Source organism: Grampus griseus (genome assembly GCF_964374135.1).
Source record: "Grampus griseus genome assembly, chromosome: 1".
In the NCBI taxonomy this organism is placed as follows: Eukaryota; Metazoa; Chordata; class Mammalia; order Artiodactyla; family Delphinidae; genus Grampus; species Grampus griseus.
In genome coordinates this window covers 155,907,146-155,927,103 of record NC_139017.1, presented here as the reverse complement: position 1 = coordinate 155,927,103, position 19,958 = coordinate 155,907,146, and the positions used below count along the sequence as shown (strand labels likewise).

Here is a 19,958-nt window from a genome sequence, read left to right as displayed (position 1 = left end):
CCATTCTCTCAACCTGCCCAGACTCATTTTATTTTTTAGCCTATTATGTAATATTTAAGGTAGACAAAAGGTTTAAAAATAATGCAATGAATGTTGTGCACCCTATCCAGCTTAAGCAATAAAACATGGCTACAGAGGTAATGCTTTCTACCTCCAGCTCATTTTCAATTATTAGAAGAAGTGGGGGGGAGTCAATATGGCATACTAGGAGGATGTGGAATTCGTGTCTCCACACAACTAGGGCACCTACCAGGCACCAGTGGGGGACCACGGACACCTAAGGGGACGGGAGGAACCCCCAGTGACCGGGTAGGACATGGGGCATGGGGGGAGTGAAGGGGAAGGAGAAGTGTAGGCAGGAAGGGACTGGCGCCCCAAGGGGTGGCTGGGGGAGGGGAAGGGTTTCCCACACCCGAAGGGGGAAATTGGGGAACCACTGGGAGGGCAGAGGATCAAAAGGGAGCATGGCCAGGTTTCCCCTGCCCACTTGGTCCCCCAGTAACCTGCTGAGATCCCAGGCCTGATCCTCTGCCCACCAAGGCCCCCTCCAGCCGGGCGTGTCCTGAGGGAGTGAGAGGGAGGGAAGAGGGAGCAAAAGTAACGGCTGGACCTCCAGGACAGCACCCCTGAGGGATGGCTGGGGGAGGGGAGGAGCTCCTATACCCAGCAGGACCCACCCACGTTCGGGGTCCAGCGGCAATGGGGGAGACCCTGGGGGAGGGAACGCAGCCAGTGCTTTCCCTGTCCATTTAGGCACTGGGGAGCCTGTTGGGATCCTGGGCTTAATCCTCTGCCCTCAGAGCCTCTCTCCTGCCGCACAGAACACAAGCCCTGTCCCTACACCCCCAGCCAGGGCCCTACCTCTACATTCGGAGACCCCCTCCAACGATCTGGGCCTAAACCCCACCCACACACCCTCACTCAGGTCCCTACCTCCGAACTCTGGAACTCCACACTCCATAGGCCTTCCTTGCAACCGGCTGCCTCTCCCCTTCTGAGCAGGTCCTCAGCAGAGGCCCCGCCCCATGCTTGAACATAGCCCCACCTAGGCCCCGCCCCACAGAGCCTTTTCCGGCTCCATGGGTCCTGAGCCTAGGCCCTGCCCCATGCTCAAACGTGAGCCCCCCACCCACCTAGGTCCTGCTGCAGCCTAAGTTCCACCCCCGCCTAAACGCTGCCCCCATAGCCAAGCCTTTTTTTTTTTTTCCTCTTTTAGATTGGGGCTCTGTTTTACCTTGTTGATTCATTGTTGCTCATTCTTTTATATTTTTATTTTTCCTAATAAATCTTTATTTTTCTACTTTTATTTTATTCTTTATACTTTGTTATTGCTCTCTCCATTTGGTTTGTTTCCCCCCACCCCTTTATTTATTTCCTTTTTTCTGTTCAGGTTTTGTTATACTTTGTTGCAATTGTTTCAATTATAGTTTTATTTTTCCTAATATATTTTCTATCTTTCTAATTTTATTTTGTTTTTTATTCTTTGATATTGTACTGTTTTCTTTCTTTCTTTCTTTTTTTACCATGCCACGAAGTATGCAGGATCTTGTTTCCCAGGCCAGAGGTCAGGTCTGAGCTCCTGTGGTGGGAGCTCCGAGTCCAAAGCTCTGGACTAACAGAGAACCTCAGAACCCAGGGAATATTAATTGGAGTGAGGTCTCCAAGAGTTCCTAACCCAGCTCCATCCAACTGCCTGCAAACTCTAGTGCTAGACGTCTCAGGCCAAACAATCAGTAAGACAGGAACACAGCACCACCCATCAAAAAAAAATGAAATGACAAAACAATATGTTACAAAAAAAGGAGCAATGTAAAAACCTACAAGACCAAATAAATGAAGGAAAAATAGGCAAACTACCTGAAAAAGAATTCAGAGTACTGATAGTAAAGATGATCCAAAATCTCGGAAATGGAATGGAGAAAATACAAGAAATATTTAACAAGGATCTAGAAGAACTAAAGAACAAACAAACAGTGACAAACAACACACTTACTGAAATTAAAAATACTCTAGAAGGAATCAATAGCAGAATAACTGAGGCAGAAGAATGGATAAGTGACCTGGAAGATAAAATGGTGGAAATAACTACCAGGGAGAAGAATAAGAAAACAGAATTGAAGACAATCTCAGAGACCTCTGGGAAAACATTGAATGCACCAACATTCGAATTATAGGGGTTCCAGAAGAAGAAGAGAAAAAGAAAGGGTCTGAGAAAATATTTGAGGAGATTATAGTCAAAAACTTCCCTGACATGGGAAAGGAAATAGTCAATCAAGTCCAGGAAGCACAGACAGTACCATACAGGATAAACCCAAAGAGAAACATGCCAAGACACATATTAATCAAACTATCAAAAATTAAATACAAAGAAAAAATATTAAAAGCAGCAAGGGAAAAGCAACAAATAACATACAAGGGAATCCCAACAAGGTTAACAGCTGATCTTTCAGCAGAAACTTGGCAAGCCAGAAGGAAGTGGCAGGACATATCTAAAGTGATGAAAGGAAAAACCTACAACAAAGATTACTCTACCCAGCAAGGATCTCATTCAGATTCGATGGAGAAATTAAAACCTATGCAGATAAGCAAAAGTTAAGAGAATTCAGCACCACTGGCCTTCCCTGGTGGCACAGTGGTCAAGAATCCACCTGCCAGTGCAGGGGAAACGGGTTTAAGCCTTGGACCAGGAAGATCGTACATGCAGCGGAACAAGTAAGCCCGTGTGCCACAACTACTGAGGCCACATGCTGCAACTACTGAAGCCCAGGCACCTAGAGCCCATGCTCCACAACAAGAGAAGCCACCGCAATGAGAAGCCCATGTACCACACAGAGAGTAGTCCCCCACTCACCACAACTAGAGAAAGCCTGCACACAGCAACAAAGACCCAACACAGCCATAAATAAAATAAATAAATTTTTTAAAAAAGAGAGAGAGAATTCAGCACCACCAAACCAGCTCTACAACAAAGGTTAAAGGAAATTCTCTAGGCAGGAAACAAAAAAGAAGGAAAAGACCTACAAAAACAAACCCAAAACAATTAAGAAAATGGTAGTAGGAACATACATATCTATAATTACCATAAATGTGAATGGATTAAATGCTCCAACCAAAAGACATAGACTGGCTGAATGGATACAAAAACAAGACCCATATATATAATGTCTACAAGAGACCCACTTTGGACCTAGGGACACATACAGATTGAAAGTGAGGAGATGGAAAAAGATATTCCATGCAAATGGAAATCAAAAGAACGCTGGAGTGGCAATTCTCATATTAGACAAAATAGTCTTTAAAATAAAGACTATTACAAGAGACAAAGAAGGACACTACATAATGATCAAGAGGCCAATCCAAGAAGACATAACAATTGTAAATAGTTATGCATCCAACATAGGAGCACCTCAATACATAAGGCAAATGCTAACAGCCATAAAAGGGGAAACCGACAGTAACACAATCATAGTAGGGGACTTTAACATCCCACTTCCACCAATGGACAGATCATCCAAACTGCAAATAAATAAGGAAACACAAGCTTTAAATGACACATCAAACAAGATGGACTTAATTGATATTTATAGGATATTCCATCCAAAAACAACAGAATACACCTTCTTCTCAAGTGCTCATGGAACATTCTCCAGGGTATATCTTGGGTAACAAATTAAGCCTTGGTAAATTTAAGAAAATTGAAATGGTATCAAGTATCTTTTCTGACCACAATGCTATGAGACTAGATATCAATTACAGAAAAAAAATTATAAAAAATACAAACACATGGAGGCTAAACAATACACTACTAAATAACCAAGAGGTCATGGAAGAAATCAAAGAAGAAATAAAAAAATACCTAGGAACAAATGACAATGAAAACACAATGACCCAAAACCTATGGGATGCAGCAAAAGCAGTTCTAACAGGGAAGTTTATAGCAATACAATCCTACCTCAAGAAGCAAGAAAAATCTCAAATAAACAACCTAACATTTCACCTAAAGCAATTAGAGAAAGAAGAACAAAAAAAAAAAAAAAAAACCAAAATTAGCAGAAGGAAAGAAATCATAAAGATCAGATCAGATATAAATGAAAAAGAAATGAAGGAAACAATAGCAAAGATCAATAAAATAAAAGCTGGTTCTTTGAGACAATAAACAAAATTGATAAACCATTAGCCAGATTCATCAAGAAAACAAGGGAGAAGATTCAAATCAACAGAATTTGAAATGAAAAAGGAGAAGTAACAACTGACGCTGCAGAAATACAAAGGATCATGAGAGATTACTACAAGCAACTCTATGCCAATAAAATGGACAACCTGGAAGAAATGGACAAATTCTTAGAAAAACACAACCTTCTGAAACTGAACCAGGAAGAAATAGAAAATATAAACAGACCAATCACAAGCACTGAAATTGAAACTGCGATTAAAAATCTTCCAACAACAACAACAACAAAAACTTCCAACAAACAAAAGTCCAGGACCAGACGACTTCGCAGGTGAATTCTATTAAACATTTAGTGAAGAGCTAACACCTATCCTTCTCAAACTCTTCCAAAATATAGCACAGGGAGGAACACTCCCAAACTCTTTCTATGAGGCCACCATCACCCTAATACCAAAACCAGAAAAAGATGTTACAGAAAAGAAAACTACAGGCCAGTAGCTCTGATGAACATAGATGCAAAAATCCTCAACAAAATACTAGCAAACAGAATCCAATAGCACATTATAAGGATCATACACCATGATCAAGTAGGGTTTATCCCAGGAACGCAAGGATTCTTCAATATATGCAAATCAATCAATGTGGTACCTCGTATTAACAAATTGAAGGATAAAAAACATATATAATCTCAATAGATGCAGGAAAAGCTTTTGACAAAATTCAACACCCATTTATGATAAAAACTCTCCAGAAAGTAGGCATAGAGGGAACTTACCTCAACATAATAAAGGCCATATATGACAAATCCACAGCCAACATCATTTTCAATGGTGAAAAACTAAAAGCATTTCCTCTAAGATCAGGAACAAGACGAGGTTGCCCACTCTCACCACTATCATTCAACATATTTTTGAAAGTTTTAGCTACAGCAATCAGAGAAGAAAAAGAGATAAAAGGAATCCAAACTGGAAAAGAAGTAAAACTGTCACTGTTTGCAGATGACATGATACTATACATAGAGAACCCTAAAGATGTTACTAGAAAACTACTAGAGCCAATCAATGAATTTGATAAAGTAGCAGGGTACAAAATTAATGCACAGAACTCTCTTGCATTCCTATACACTAATGATGAAAAATCTGAAAGAGAAATTAAGAAACACTCCCATTTACCATTGCAACAAAAAGCATAAAATACCTAGGAATAAACCTACCAAAGGAGACAAAAGACCTGTATGCAGAAAACTATAAGACACTGATGAAGGGTAGTTTTATTTTATTTTATTTTATATTTTATTTTATTTTACTTTATTTTATTTTATTTTATTGACAGTGAAATAATTCTTTATTTGGGCCAGTTGGGAGAGGGCAGGCGAGGCTAAGCTGGACCCCCATGGGGGGTGGCACCCAGGAGCTCCTCAGGGGGCCAGCCCCTGTGCCCCTTGGCTGTGTCACAGGAGCAGCCACAGGCAGCCCCCTGGACGGACGTGGTGGCTCCCTCTGTCCTTCCTACTTGTGTGACCAGGCCTCGGGGGCCCTCTGCAGGCAGTACTGGGTGGCAGGCAGTGACAAAACCAGGCTGCTGGCATGGCGCCCCATCCAGTACAGGCCGTAGCCCAGGAGGCCCAAAAAGGTGGCCTTCATGGTCAGCCAAGACACTCTGCCAGAGACGGAGAGCAGGGGGACCATCATTGTCTCCTGGATGTTGAGGTCAGTGGTCCAGTTCTTCTCGATGCCAGGGACATGGCCCATGCCCACAATGCCCACCACCATAGAGGGGACGCATTTTCTGCACTCGGCATCAGAGGCATGCAGCAGCTCCAGGCACCAGGCCGCCTGCCTCAGCATGTAGGTCAGATAGATGTCCCGCTCAGACATGGTGCAGTGCAGGTCGGGGAACTCGCCAATCATCTCAGCCATCATCTGCTCCAGGGAGTCCTGCTTGCACCACTCCACATCATCCTTGCTGATAGGGTCTGACAGGAAACATAGGCCCCAGGCCAGGTTGATCTTCTGCAAGAAGGAGAGGGTGGCAATGGCCCTCTTGAAGGTGATGGGGATAGGCTGGTCACCCAGGTGGAACTTGCAGAAAGGCACCTTGCTGGCCTCCTTGAAAACCTCCCTGAACTCACCTCCAGGGGCCATGCCCAGCTTCTCAGTGATGTGGGCGGACACCTTCAGCAGCAGCATCTGCATGAGTTCCGACATGACCCCGTTCTGCCTTATGGCCTACTGCAGCTTCTCCAGGCTGATGTCCTTGGCCTCACGCAGCAGTGTACACTAGTTCATCTTCAGCACGTCAGGCTGCACCTCCCAGATGGTCTTCACCATGTCCTTTATGCTGTCATCGCTGAAGTGCGCCATGCCCACCATGTGCACCCAGCTCCCGTCCTCGACCACCAGCTCGGTCACCAGGGAAGATGATACAAACGATAGAGAGATATACCATGTTGTTGGATTGGAAAAATCAACAGTGTGAAAATGACTATACAGATTAAACGCAATCCCTATCAAACTACCAATGGCATTTTTCACAGAACTAGAACAAAAATTTTCACAATTTGTATAGAAACACAAAAGACCCCAAATAGCCAAAGCAATCTTGAGAAAGAAAAACAGAGTTGGAGGAATCAGGCTCCCTGACTTCAGACTATACTACAAAGCTACAGAAATCAAGACAGTATGGTACAGGCACAAAAACAGAAATATAGATCAATGGGACAGAATAGAAAGCCCAGAGATAAACCCATGCACATATGGTCACCTTATCTTTGATAAAGGAGGCACGAATATACAATGGAGAAAAGACGGCCTCTTCAATAAGTGGTGCTGGGAAAACTGGACAGCTACATATACATGAATGAAATTAGAACACTCCCTAACACCATACACAAAAATAAACTCAACATGGATTAAAGACCTAAATGTAAGGTCAGACACTATAAAACTCTTAGAGGAAAACATAGGCAGAACACTCTATGACATAAATCACAGAAAGATCCTTTTTGACCCACCTCCTAGAGAAATAGAAATAAAAACAAAAATAAACAAATGGGACCTAATGAAACTTCAAAGCTTTTGCATAGCAAAGGAAACCATAAACAAGATGAAAAGACAACCATCAATCCAAAAATGGGCAGAAGACCTAAATAGACATTTCTACAAAGAAGATATACAGATTTCCAACAAACACATGAAAGGATGCACATCACTAATCATTAGAGAAATGTAAATCAAAACTACAATGAGGGGATTCCCTGGTGGCACAGTGGTTGAGAGTCCGCCTGCCAATGCAGGGGACACAGGTTTGTGCCCCGGTCCAGGAAGATCCTACATGCTGCAGAGCAGCTGGGCCTGTGAGCCATGGCCGTTGAGCCTGTGCGTCCGGAGCCTGTGCTCTGCAACGGGAGAGGCGACAACAGTGAGAGGCCCACGTACCGCAAAAAACAAAAACAAAAAAAAAACTACAATGAGCTATCATCTCACACCAGTCAGTGGCCATCATCAAAAAACCTACAAACAACAAATGCTGGAGAGGGTGCGGAGAAAAGGGAACACTCTTGCACTGTTGGTGGGAATGTAAATTGATACAGCCACTATGGAGAACAGTATGGAGGTTCCTTAAAAAACTAAAAATATAACTACCATATTACCCAGCAATCCCACTACTGGGCATATACCCTGAGAAAACCATAATTCAAAAAGAGTCATGTACCACAATGTTCATTGCAGCTCTATTTACAATAGCCAGGACATGGGAGTAACCTAAGTGTCCATCAACAGATGAATGAATAAAGAAGATGTGGCACATATATACAATGGAATATTGCTCAGCCATAAAAAGAAACGAAATTGAGTTATCCGTAGTGAGGCAGATGGATGTAAACTCTGTCATACAGAGTGAAATAAGTCAGAAAGAGAAAAACAAATACCATGTGCTAACGCATATATATGGAATCTAAAAAAAAAAAAAAAATGGTTCTGATGAACCTAGGGGCAGGACAGGAATAAAGACACAAGACCTAGAGAATGGACTTGAGGGCACGGGGAGGGAGAAGGGTAAGCTGGGTCGAAGTAAGAGAGTAACATTGACATATATACACTACCAAATGTAAAATAGATAGCTAGTGGGAAGCCACTGCATAGCACAGCTCGGTGCTTTGCGACCACCTAGAGGGGTGGGATAAGGAGGGTGGGAGGGAGATGCAAGAGGGAGGGGATATGGGGATATATCTATGCATATAGCTGATTCACTTTGTTATACAGCAGAAACTAACACAATATTGTAAAGAAATTATACTCCAATAAAGATGTTAAAAAAAAAAAAAAAAAAAGCAGGCAGTGACTTCCCCAGTGGTACAGTGGTTAAGAATCCGCCTGCCAATTCAGGGAACATGGGTTCGATCCCTGGTCCAGGAAGATCCCAAATGCCACAAAGCAACTAAGCCTATGTGTGCCACAACTACTGAGCCTGCGCTCTAGAGTCCATGAGCCACAACTCCTGAGCCCACGTGCCACAACTACTGAAGCCCATGCGCCTAGAGCCCGTGTTCCACAACAAGAGAAGCCACCACAATGAGAAGGCCACACACCACAATGAAGAGTAGCCCCCACTCACCGCAACTAGAGAAAGCCCTCACACAGCAATGAAGACCCAGCGCAACCAAAAATAAATAAATAAAAGCAATCATTTATTTAAAAAAAGAAGAAGAAGAAGAAGAAGCAGGCAGAGGGGTTGTATTTGAGGGTAGCCTGGGGATTGTAGCTATCATGAATAATGAACATAGGGAGCATAATTTCTGGCTTACATGTACTCCCACAGATATTTAATCTTCTCTACATTCTGATGAGGTGTCTATTGTTCTTCCCACTTAGGGATGAGTAAAAAAGTTCAGAAATCATCTGATGTGATAGATGCAGTAGGAAGATATGGACCATGGAGCAGATGCTTGGGTTTCAGCTCTGTCTCCAATAAGTGCTGGCAGTGCAATACAGGCCCAACTACTTAAATGTTCTATGCCTCTAGCTTTCTCATCTCTAAAATGGGGTAATAATATTACTTACTTCATGAGATTTTCCTAAAGATTAAATGTATGCTTAGAAAGAGAGCTTGGCACATTATAAGTGGCACATTATAAGTGCTGTTGCTGTCACTACTACTATTACTACTGTGATTATTATTATTACCTGAATTGCCAACTAAGGAGAGCTGTATTCTCCTACATAATTCTCTGTCCCCAAGAGTCTCAAATGCCTACAGCTATAGCCAATCAGCTTCCACCACAGATTTAGCTACACCCCAGGCTCAAAATCCAATCGTCTGGTACTTAGAAGAATTTAAGAAGCCCATAGCCTGCTGTTCAAGATTCATCTTGTCAGCCTTGGTGCTTGGACCTATTCTGATCTTGTGCCCCATGAACACTGGGGATCTGTCTCATCCATTTTCCCAAGGCTGTGAGGGACCGAGGTGCAGGGGGTGTCCTGCAAGCAGCAAGCTAACCACCTGCTTAGACTACTCCATCCTGGCACGTCCTTGCCTGGCTGGTGCAACACCCTTGAGCTTCTGATCATACCACCACCAAGTGAATCTCCTTCCCTGGTAAACATGCCTGCCCTCTGGATCTGAGACCTCCCTGGCCTACATCAGCCCACCACTAACTAGGTCTTCTTCCAACAAGAGTCACCCAGTTTGGGAATGGCATTTCTTCATTTCTACCAAGTTCCACTTTCCCTTTTAACTACATAATTTGATGTTTTTTTAAATCAATGGCCTCTTGCTAATCAACCTCCTGCCTTGGCATTTGTGCACTGAGCTTATACAGCAATCCAAAGCACTAGGCTACGTTAGGCCTTCACACAAATGCAATTGCACTTTTACTGCTGCCATAATTTTGAGTTGCTGAGTAACGAGACTGATTTCTCAGAGAAGTGAAAGGCAAATATGTGGCCACTCAGCAGCCAACTTCTTCTTCTTTTTTTTTTTTTTTAATTTTATTTTTGGCTGTGTTGGGTCTTTGCCGCTGTGCAGGCTTTCTCTAGTTGCGGTAAGCAGGGGCTACTCTTTGCTGTGGTATGTGGGCTTCTCATTGCAGTGGCTTCTCTCGTTGTGGAGCACGGGCTCTAGGCGCATGGGCTTCGGTAGTTGCAGAATGTGGGCTCAGTAGTTGTGGCGCACGGGCTTAGTTGCTCCGCGGCATGTGGGATCTTCCCAGACTAGGGCTCGAACTCGTACCCCCTGCATTGGCAGGCGGATTCTTAACCACTGCGCCACCAGGGAAACCCATCAGCAGCCAACTTCTATTTCTTTATAATTTAGTGCCACCAAGGACTATGTCTCGTTTTTCCTCCTTTCTGGTCACAGCAACCTCAACTGTCGAGAATAGCTGGGTGGTGTTCAACCCAAGCAAGCTACACCTAGTCCTACTTATTCTTTTAAAAATATACATGAAGGGGAAATACTTCCTGAAAGGTGCAAAAGGAGCTTGGCAGACTCTCTCTCTCCAGCAAAACAACTATTTAATTGGTGAAAATTATTTTTAAAAAATTATTTAAAGTCTCTAGAAATTGTCCTAAATATGTACAGCAATGGGAGAAACATTCACTCTAGAAAATCTACTAAACCTCAGTAAGAACAGTGAGAGTCTATAGTATCTGAGCCACAACTCACTCCCTTACCCCCTACCCCACAGCTCTACATTACAGAAGCTCTGCCCCAAGTCAATGTGTCCAAGAAGAAGAGGGCTCCCTCTCCCTCCAGCTCCCAGTGTGGAGCTCCTGTTTCATCTTGTCAGGGGGCAGTCCACTGGTTTTGCTCATCCCCCTCCCCAGCCCCAGGTTGCAGAAGTTCTATTCTGGTTGATGCTGCAGAGAGGACCAGTCTCCCTTCCCTCACTCAGCCCCTACTTATAGGGGAAAAGTTCTACTCTAGGCTCAGCAGGCTGAGATGACTGGGGACCCAATCACTCTATTCCCAGTTTGCCTGTAGGGAAGAGGTTTCATGTTACTAGAGATAAAGAAGGACTTTTTTTTTTTTTTTTTTTTTTTTTTTTTGCGGTACGCGGACCTCTCACTGTTGTGGCCTCTCCCGTTGCGGAGCACAGGCTCCGGACGTGCAGGCTCAGCGGCCATGGCTCACGGGCCTAGCCGCTCCGTGGCATGTGGGATCTTCCTGGACCGGGACACGAACCCGTGTCCCCTGCATCGGCAGGCGGACTCTCAACCACTGCACCACCAGGGAAGCCCCAAAACTATTTTTTTAAAAATGAGAAAGAACTCAAATTAATAACCTAGTCTTTCAACTAGAAAAATAAGAGTAAACTAAACCCCTAAAAAAAAGCAGAAGGAAAGAAATAATAAAGATTAGAGCAGAAAAAATGAAATAGAGAATAGAAAAATGATTTAAAAAAAATAAAAACAAAAATTTGGTCCTTTAAAAAGACTAAGAAAATTGACAAACCTTTAACTAGAGTGACCAAGAAAAAAGCAGAGAAAGAATACTTGACACTAAAATTAGGAATGAAAATGAGAACATCCCTACCAGCCTTACAGAAATAAAAAGAATTGTAAAGGAATACTACAAATAACTTTATGCCAACAAATCAGATAAAATAGATGAAATAGGAAGTTCTTAGAAAAACACAAATTACCAAAACTGACCTGAGAAGCAATAGAAAATCTGAATATACCTGTAACAAGTAAAGAAATCAAATTTGTAATTTTAAAACTTCCCACAAGGGAAAGCCGAGGCCCAAATAAGTTCACTGGTAAATTCTACCAAAACTCAAAGAAGAATCAGTACCAATCCCTCATGAAATCTTCCTAAAAAATAGAAGAGAAACATTTCTCAATTCATTCTATGAGGTCATTACTACCCCGATATCAAAACAAAACAAAGACGTCACAAGAAAACTACATACCAGTATCCCTTACGAATATATTTGCACAAATCACTAACAAAATACTAGCAAGCTGATGTCAGCAACATGTGAAAAGGATTCTATACCATAACCAACTGAGATTTATCCCAGGAAGGCAAATTAGTTTACTCTCTGAAAATCAATTCATGTAACGCACCATATTAATAGAATAAATGGCAAAAAATATCATTTCAAAAGATGCAGAAAAATAATTTGACAGAATCCAATAACCTTTCAATATTAAAAAAAAAAACCTCAAGAAATTATAAATAGAAGGAAACTTTTTCAACTTGCTAAAGGGATCGAAGAAAACCCACAGCATCTTACTTAACGGTGAAAGTCTGAGCGCTTTTCTCCTAATGTCAGGAACAAGACAAGGATGTCCACTCTTGCCACTTCTATTCAATATTGCACTGGGGCGGGGGGGGGGGCACTCAGCAAAGATGCAACACACATGATTAATTTATAAAAATGTTTTATTTCTATACATTGGCAATAAACATTATGGAAAAAATTAAGAATTCAATTCCATTTACAATAGCATGCTATTTCATACTAAGAAATAGAATGAAAAAGAATAACATAGTCAGGAAAAGGAAGTACAAGACTTGTACACTTAAAACTACAAAACATTGTTGAAAGCAATTAAGGATATAAATGAATGGAAAGACATTCCATGTTCATGGATTGGAAGGGTTAATACTAAGATAGCAATACTCACAAAATTCATCTACAGATTTAACACAACCCCTATCAAAATCCTAACTTCCTTTTTTGCAGAAACAGAAAAGCTGATCTTCAAATTCATATGCAAATTAAAGGGACCCAGAATAGCCAAAAGAATCTTGTAAAAACAAGTTGGAAGACTCACACTCCCCAAGTTCAAAACTTGCTGCAAAATTACACTGCAATCAAGACTGTGGTACTGGCATAAGGATAGATCAATGGAATGGAATTGAGGGTCTAGAAATAAACCTTTACATTTATAATCAGTTGATTTTCAACAAAAGCGGCAAGACAACTCAATGGAGAAAGAACACTCTTTCAACAAATGAAGCTGGGACAACTGGATATCCACAAGCAAATGAATAAATTTGCACTCCTACCTCAATTATATACAGAAATTGACTCAAAATGGATCATAGACTTAAATATAAGTGCTAAGTTATAAAAGTCTTAAACAAAAACATAGAAGCCAATTTGTGACTTTGGATTAAGTAATGGTTTCTAAATACTATAACAAATGTACAAGCAATAAAAGGGGGGAAAAAAGGAAATTGGACTGTATCAATATTAAGACTTTTGTGCCACAAATGATACCATCAAGAAAGTGAAAAGATGACCCATGGAATGAAATAAAATATTTGCAAATCTTATACCTAATATGGGACTTATATTCAGAATATATTTTAAAATTCTTAAAACTAACAATGACAAAAACAAATAACACAGTTTTTAAGTGGGTAAGGATCTGAATAGATATTTTTCCAAGGAAGATATACAAATGATCAATAAGTGCATAAAAAGATATTCAACATCATTATTCATAGGGAAATGCAAATCAAAACCACAATTGGATACCACTTTACACCCACTACAGTGGCTATAATTTAAAATACAGGCAATGACAAACATTGGTGAGAATGTGGAGAAATTAGAAGCTGCACACATCGCTGGCAGATTTTTAAATGGTGCAGCCACTTTGCATAAGAGTTTGGCAGCTACCCAAAACATTAAATATAAAGTTACCATGTGACTCGGCAATTCCACTCCTAGGCATATACCCAAGAGAAATGAAAACATATATTCATACGCTTGTACACAAATGTTCACGGCAGCATTAGTCATAACAGCCAAAAAGTAGAAACAATCCAAATGCCCATCAACTGATGAATGGTTAAATAAAATCTGGTATATCTATATAATGAAATATTATTCCACAATAAGAACAAATAATGTACAGATACATACTACCATATGCGTGAACCTTGAAAACATTATGTTAAGTGAAAGAAGCTAGTCTCAAAAAACAACACCTTGTGTTTATATGAACTATCCATTTATATAAAATGTCCAGAAAAGTCCAGAATTGGAAAGTCTGTAGAGAGAGAAAGTATATTAGTGGTTGGGCTGGAGCAGTGGTTGGGAGGAAATGGGGAGTACTAACAGGCATGGAGTTTATTTTAGGGAGACAAAAAGTTTCTAAAATTAGATAGTGTTGATAGTTACACAAACTTGTGAATATACTAAAAAACATTGAAATCTACACTTTAAATGGTTTAATTGTGTGGCAATGTGAGTTATCTCTCAATAAAGCTGTCTAAAAATCATCATCGTTCATGTATAGGAAGACAACATTGTTAAGATGTCAGTTCTTCCCAACTTGACCTAGAGATTCAATACAATACAGTCAAAATCCAAGCAAGTTATTTTGTGGATATCAACAAAATGATTCTGAAGTTTATATGGAGAAGCAAAAGGCCTACGATAGCCAACACAATACTGAAGGAGAGCAATAAAGTCACAGGACTGACACTACTTGACTTAAAGACTTACTATAAAGCTAAAGTAATCAAGATAACACGGTATTAGTGAGAGAACAATAAATTAATGGGACAAAATAGAGAACCCAGAAATAGATCCACACAAACACAGCCAACTGATCTTTGTCAAAAGACCAAAGGCAATACAATGGAGAAAAGATAGTCTTTTCAACAAATGATGCTAGAAAAACCGGACAGCCACATGCAAAAACAAACAAAGAATTTAGACACAAACTTTACACCCTTTGCAAAATTTAACTCAAAAATGGATCACAGATATAAATGTAAAGCACAAAACTATAAAACTAGAAGATAACATAAGAGATAATCCATGTAACCATGGGCTTGGAGATGAACTTTTAGATACAACACCAAAAGCACAATCTATGAATGAAAAGAATGCCTATTAATTAAACTTCATTAAAACTAAAAATTTCTGCTCTGCAAGACACACTGTTTAATGAAAAAAAAGAAAAGCCACAATGGAAGAAAATATTTGCAAAACACATACCTGATAAATGATTTGTACTCAAAATATATGAAGAACTTTTAAAACTTAACAAGAAAAAAACTACCCACTTTAAAAATGGGCAAGAGATCTAAACAGACACCTCACCAAAGAAAACATAAAAATGGCAAATAAACATAGGAAAAGATGCTAAATATCACATGCCATTAGGGAACTGCAAATTAAAACAAGATACCACTTCACACCTATTAGAATGGCAAAATCCAAAACACTGACAACAAATATTGACAAGGATGTGGAGCAACAGGAATACTCATTAGGTTCTGGTGGGAATGCAAAATGGTACAGCCACTTTGGAAGACAGTTTAGCAGTTTCTTACAAAACCAGACATACTCTTAATACAAAATCCAGTAATTGCACTCCTTGGTATTTACCCAAATGAGTTGAAAATGTCTATCCACAGAAAAGCCTGCACACAAATGTTTATAGCAGCTTTATTCATAATTGCCAAGATAACAAATATGTCTTTCAATAGGTGAATAGTTAAACTGTAGTATATCCAAACAATGGAACACTATTCAGAGATAAAGACAAATGACCTATCAAGCCACGGAGGAAACTTAAATGCATATTGTTGAATGAAAGAAGCCAGTCTGGAAAGGTCTACATACTGTATGATTCCAACTATATGATATCTGTAAAAGGCAAAACTACAGAGACAGTAAAAAGATCAGTGATTGCCAGGAGTTGGGGAGAGGAAGGGACGAATAGGTGGAGCAAAGGGAATTTTTAGGGCAGTGAAACTATTCTTTATGATTCTATAATGGTAGATATTTGCCATTATGCATTTGTCAAGACCCATAGAACGTACAACACAAGAGTGAATCCAAATGTAAACTACGGGCTTTTGTTAATAAGGATGTATAAATATTTTCATCAATTATAACAAATGTTCCACAATAATGCAATACTTCAATAACAGGGGAAACTAGGGATGGGGAACTCTTTGTACCTTCCACTAAATTTTTCTATAAACCTAAAACTGCTCTAAAAAAATAATAAAATCTATTAATTAAAAAAGAAAAAGTTCGGGGCTTGCCTGGTGAAGTAGTGGTTAAGAATCTGCCTGCCAGTGCAGGGGACATGGGTTCGAGCCCTGGTCCGGGAAGACCCTATATGCTGCAGAGCAACTAAGCCCGTGTGCCACAACTACCGAGCCTGCACTCTAGAGCCCACCAGCCACAACTACTGAAGCCTGCACACCTAGAGCCCATGCTCCACACCAAGGGAAGCCACTGCAATGAGAAGCCCACGCACCGCAATGAAGAGTAGCCCCAGCTCGCCGCAAGAGAAAGCCCGTGCACAGCAACGAAGACCCAATGCAGGCAAAAATAAATAAATAAATACAAAAGGAAGAAAAAAGAAAAAGTTTCCCAGTCATTTCTCATGTGCAATCCTGTTGCATATCACCAATTCAAGCACACAGAGATGCTTGATTCTTGAGAGTGAGTGTTTGCTCTTATCTCTTTCCACAAGGAAACAAGTAAATAAATTATAAAATAATAATAATTTGTCATGTAATATTTGGTACATCCAAAAGAAAATACGTAATCTGGGTGTGAGTTATACAGTGTATAGTAAAGTGAATACCGCCTTAAAAACTAGGATATCATCAGTATTGCTACATCCACCTATATGTTCCTCCTCATCCTATCTCCTTCCTCCCATCAAAGGGAATAACGATTTTCCTGAGTTCTGTGTTTACCATTCCTTTGCATCTTGTGAAACAGCTTGGTGTTAGGAAGGCAGCTCTGGAAGTTCACTGCCTACATCATTGCCATGGTGGTAGGCAGCTTCTAAAATGACTGCCAGTGATTCCAGCCAGCTGGCATATTTACTCCTTTGTGTAATCTCCTTCCCTTGAGCAAGGACTGGACTTGAAGGCTTGCTTCTCTTCTGAGGAGACTATGGCAACCATCATGGGATGTCATTTCCAAGACTGGGTTGCAGAAAGATTCTAGCAGCCATCTTGTTCTCCCTCTCTTGCTTTTTCTCTAGCTGGCCCTGATGGAAGCCAAGTGCCATGTTTTGAGCTGCCCTATGGTAAGAATCACATACCCTCAGTCCAACAAACCCAAGGACCTGCATCCTTCTGACAGCCACGTGAGTGAGCTTGGAAACGGATCCTCCTCTAGTTGAGCCTTGAGATGACTAGCAGCCCTAGTGGACACCTTGACTGCAGCCTTGTAAGGAACCCTGAGCAAGAGGACCCAGTTAAGCCATACCTAGATTTCTGACCCACAGAAACTGTGAAATAATTTTGTTTTTTTAAGATACTAGATTTGGAAATACAATACTCTCCCCTTATCCACGGGGGGATATGTCCCAAGACCCCCAGTGGTTGCTTGAAACTATGGATGGTACCAAACCCTACATATACTATGTTTTTTCCTATATATAATACCTATGATAAAATTTAATCTATAAATTAAGCACAGTAAGAAACTAACAATAATCACAAATAATAAAATAGAACAATTATACTGTAATAAAAGTTTTCTGAATGTGGTCTCTCTCTCTCCCTCTATCTCTCTCTCTTTTTGTCAAAATATCTTATTGTACACTGGACAAACAGCTGACTCATGTCCTGGGCAGGACAGAGCAGAATGGTGAGAGATTTCATCACACTACTCAGAATGACATGTACCTTACAACTTATGAGTTGTCTCTTTCTGGAACTTTCCATTTAATATTTTTGGACCACAGTTGACCATGGGTAACTGAAGCTACAGAAAGTGAAACTGCAGATAAGGGGGTACTATTGGTAATTTGTTATGCAGCAATAGATAACTAATATGGGCATTTTATTAGCTATGTGATCTTGGGAAAATAACTTATAATTTCTGTGCCTCTGTTTCATAGCTATGAAATAAAGTTATCTTCTCATGGTGTCTAGAGAGGATAAAATAAGTTAATCTACAAAAGGCTTAAAGTGGTTTGTGGTGCATAGTAAGTGCCTAGTAAATGTCAGCTATATGTCTGGGTTGACTGATATATGTATGGATTCCTCACTGAAGGTGCAGACAAGACCCAACCTCTCCTCACTTCAGCATGAACAGGCACTGCTGATGTTGGGATATTGGAGAAGGGGCTGCAGGTCCACAACATTTATGCCTGTTTATAAGAGCTTACCCCCCTTTTCTGAGGTGGGGGGACTAGTTTCAGGAGCTGGTCCTCCACTGATAAGATGAAATGTATTGAAGTTTGTCTAAACTGACTGTGTTCAATGTTCAGGGAGCTTCCATATCAAGAACTTGGTGAGTCCCCACTGAAGACACTGATGTTACAAAAGGAGAGAAGACATCTCTGTTCAACCCTCAGTTTCCCTGACTGACAAACACAGATCTCTATAACTTCTTTTCATGGGTTATACCTACCATTCATCCCCAGCCTCTCTAGAGCACCTCAGACCAGAAGTGCCAAAAGCAATACACAGGGATCTGGGTATGAACACATGGAAGTTAAACAAGATACTGAGGTGTGTAATTCCAAAATTTAGTGATTTGCTTATGCTTCAGTCATTGATTTATGCCCACTGCAAGCCAGGCACTCTGCTAGTTCATGAAGTTCAACACCAAATAAGTTAAGGGGCTTCGGTTGGGATTTGAGGATTCATGCAGATCTCTCACCTAAGTGTAGGGGTCTGTAGTCCTGTTTGCCTGGGTTCACCATTCTTCCTTTCTTTCCCTAGTAGCAATACTGGGAAGTCACTAGTCCATAAAGCTATACGCATGGAACTTCCATTGAGCATTTTGGTGCCTCCCTTTTAAATACGAAAGGCACTGGGGCTCACCAGATGTTTGAGGAACTGCTCTATCATGGAAGAAAGACTAACATAAGCAAAGCAGGGGGGAAAAATTGGGAAATAGAAACAAGGTATTGATAGATTTTTAAAAAACAACCTGTAACTGATATCCCCAGAGATATAGGGAAAACTCTTGTATCCTTAAAACAAGAACTTATGAGATGGCTGCTAGTCATCTCAAGGCTCAACTAGAGGAGGATCCGTTTCCAAGCTCACTCACGTGGCTGTCAGAAGGATGCAGGTCCTTGGGTTTGTTGGACTGAGGGTTGTTGGACTGATTAAAGAGAAATATTAAAAGAACTCTTGAAAATTAAAAATATTATAACAAGTAAACAACTCAGTAGAACGGTTGTAAGAGTAAGTTAAGGGAACCTCCAAAGAGATGCACAGAGCACCAGAGAAGTGAAAAATGGGAGAAAGTACAAGAAGATTATAACACCAATGAGAACAGCCAATATTTGAATAACAGAGACTCCTAATAAGTACCTACTGTACAGCACAGGGAACTCTATTCAATACTTTGTCATGGCCTATGTGGGAAAAGAATCTAAACAAGAGTGGATGTATATACATGTGTAACAGATGCCCTGTGCTGCGCACCTGAAACTAGCACAACATTGTAAATCAACTATACCCCAATAAAAAGTTTAAAAAAATAACAGAAGCTCCAGAGAGAGAGAAACCAAGAGGGGAAATTATTGAAGCAGTAAACCAGGACATGAATTTCCAGATTGAAAGTGCCCCCAAGTACCAGAACAAAGGATGGAAAACATCACCCACCAACTGACACTGAAAAAATCAGGAAAAAGAATAGCATCAGACTTCTCAATATCAACACTGCAAGGCGGAAACAATGGAGAAATACGTTAAAAATCCTGAGAGTCAGGGGAGAGATGATCTCCATTCTATAATTTTATATTCAGTCAAACTGTTAAGAAAGTGGGAGGATATAATAGAAAATCACCTCACACATACAAGATCTCAAAAATAGTGC

The 19,958-nt window shown here is 40.6% G+C and overlaps 1 pseudogene across 1 annotated transcript; it reads right to left on the bottom strand.

The window, feature by feature from the left end:
* Window positions 1–5,679: 5,679 nt before the first annotated feature.
* Window positions 5,680–6,585, bottom strand: LOC309833159 (traB domain-containing protein-like; annotated as a pseudogene). The gene has a single exon. The product of its transcript is annotated as a traB domain-containing protein-like (transcript).
* Between the last annotated feature and the right edge of the window lie 13,373 nt (window positions 6,586–19,958).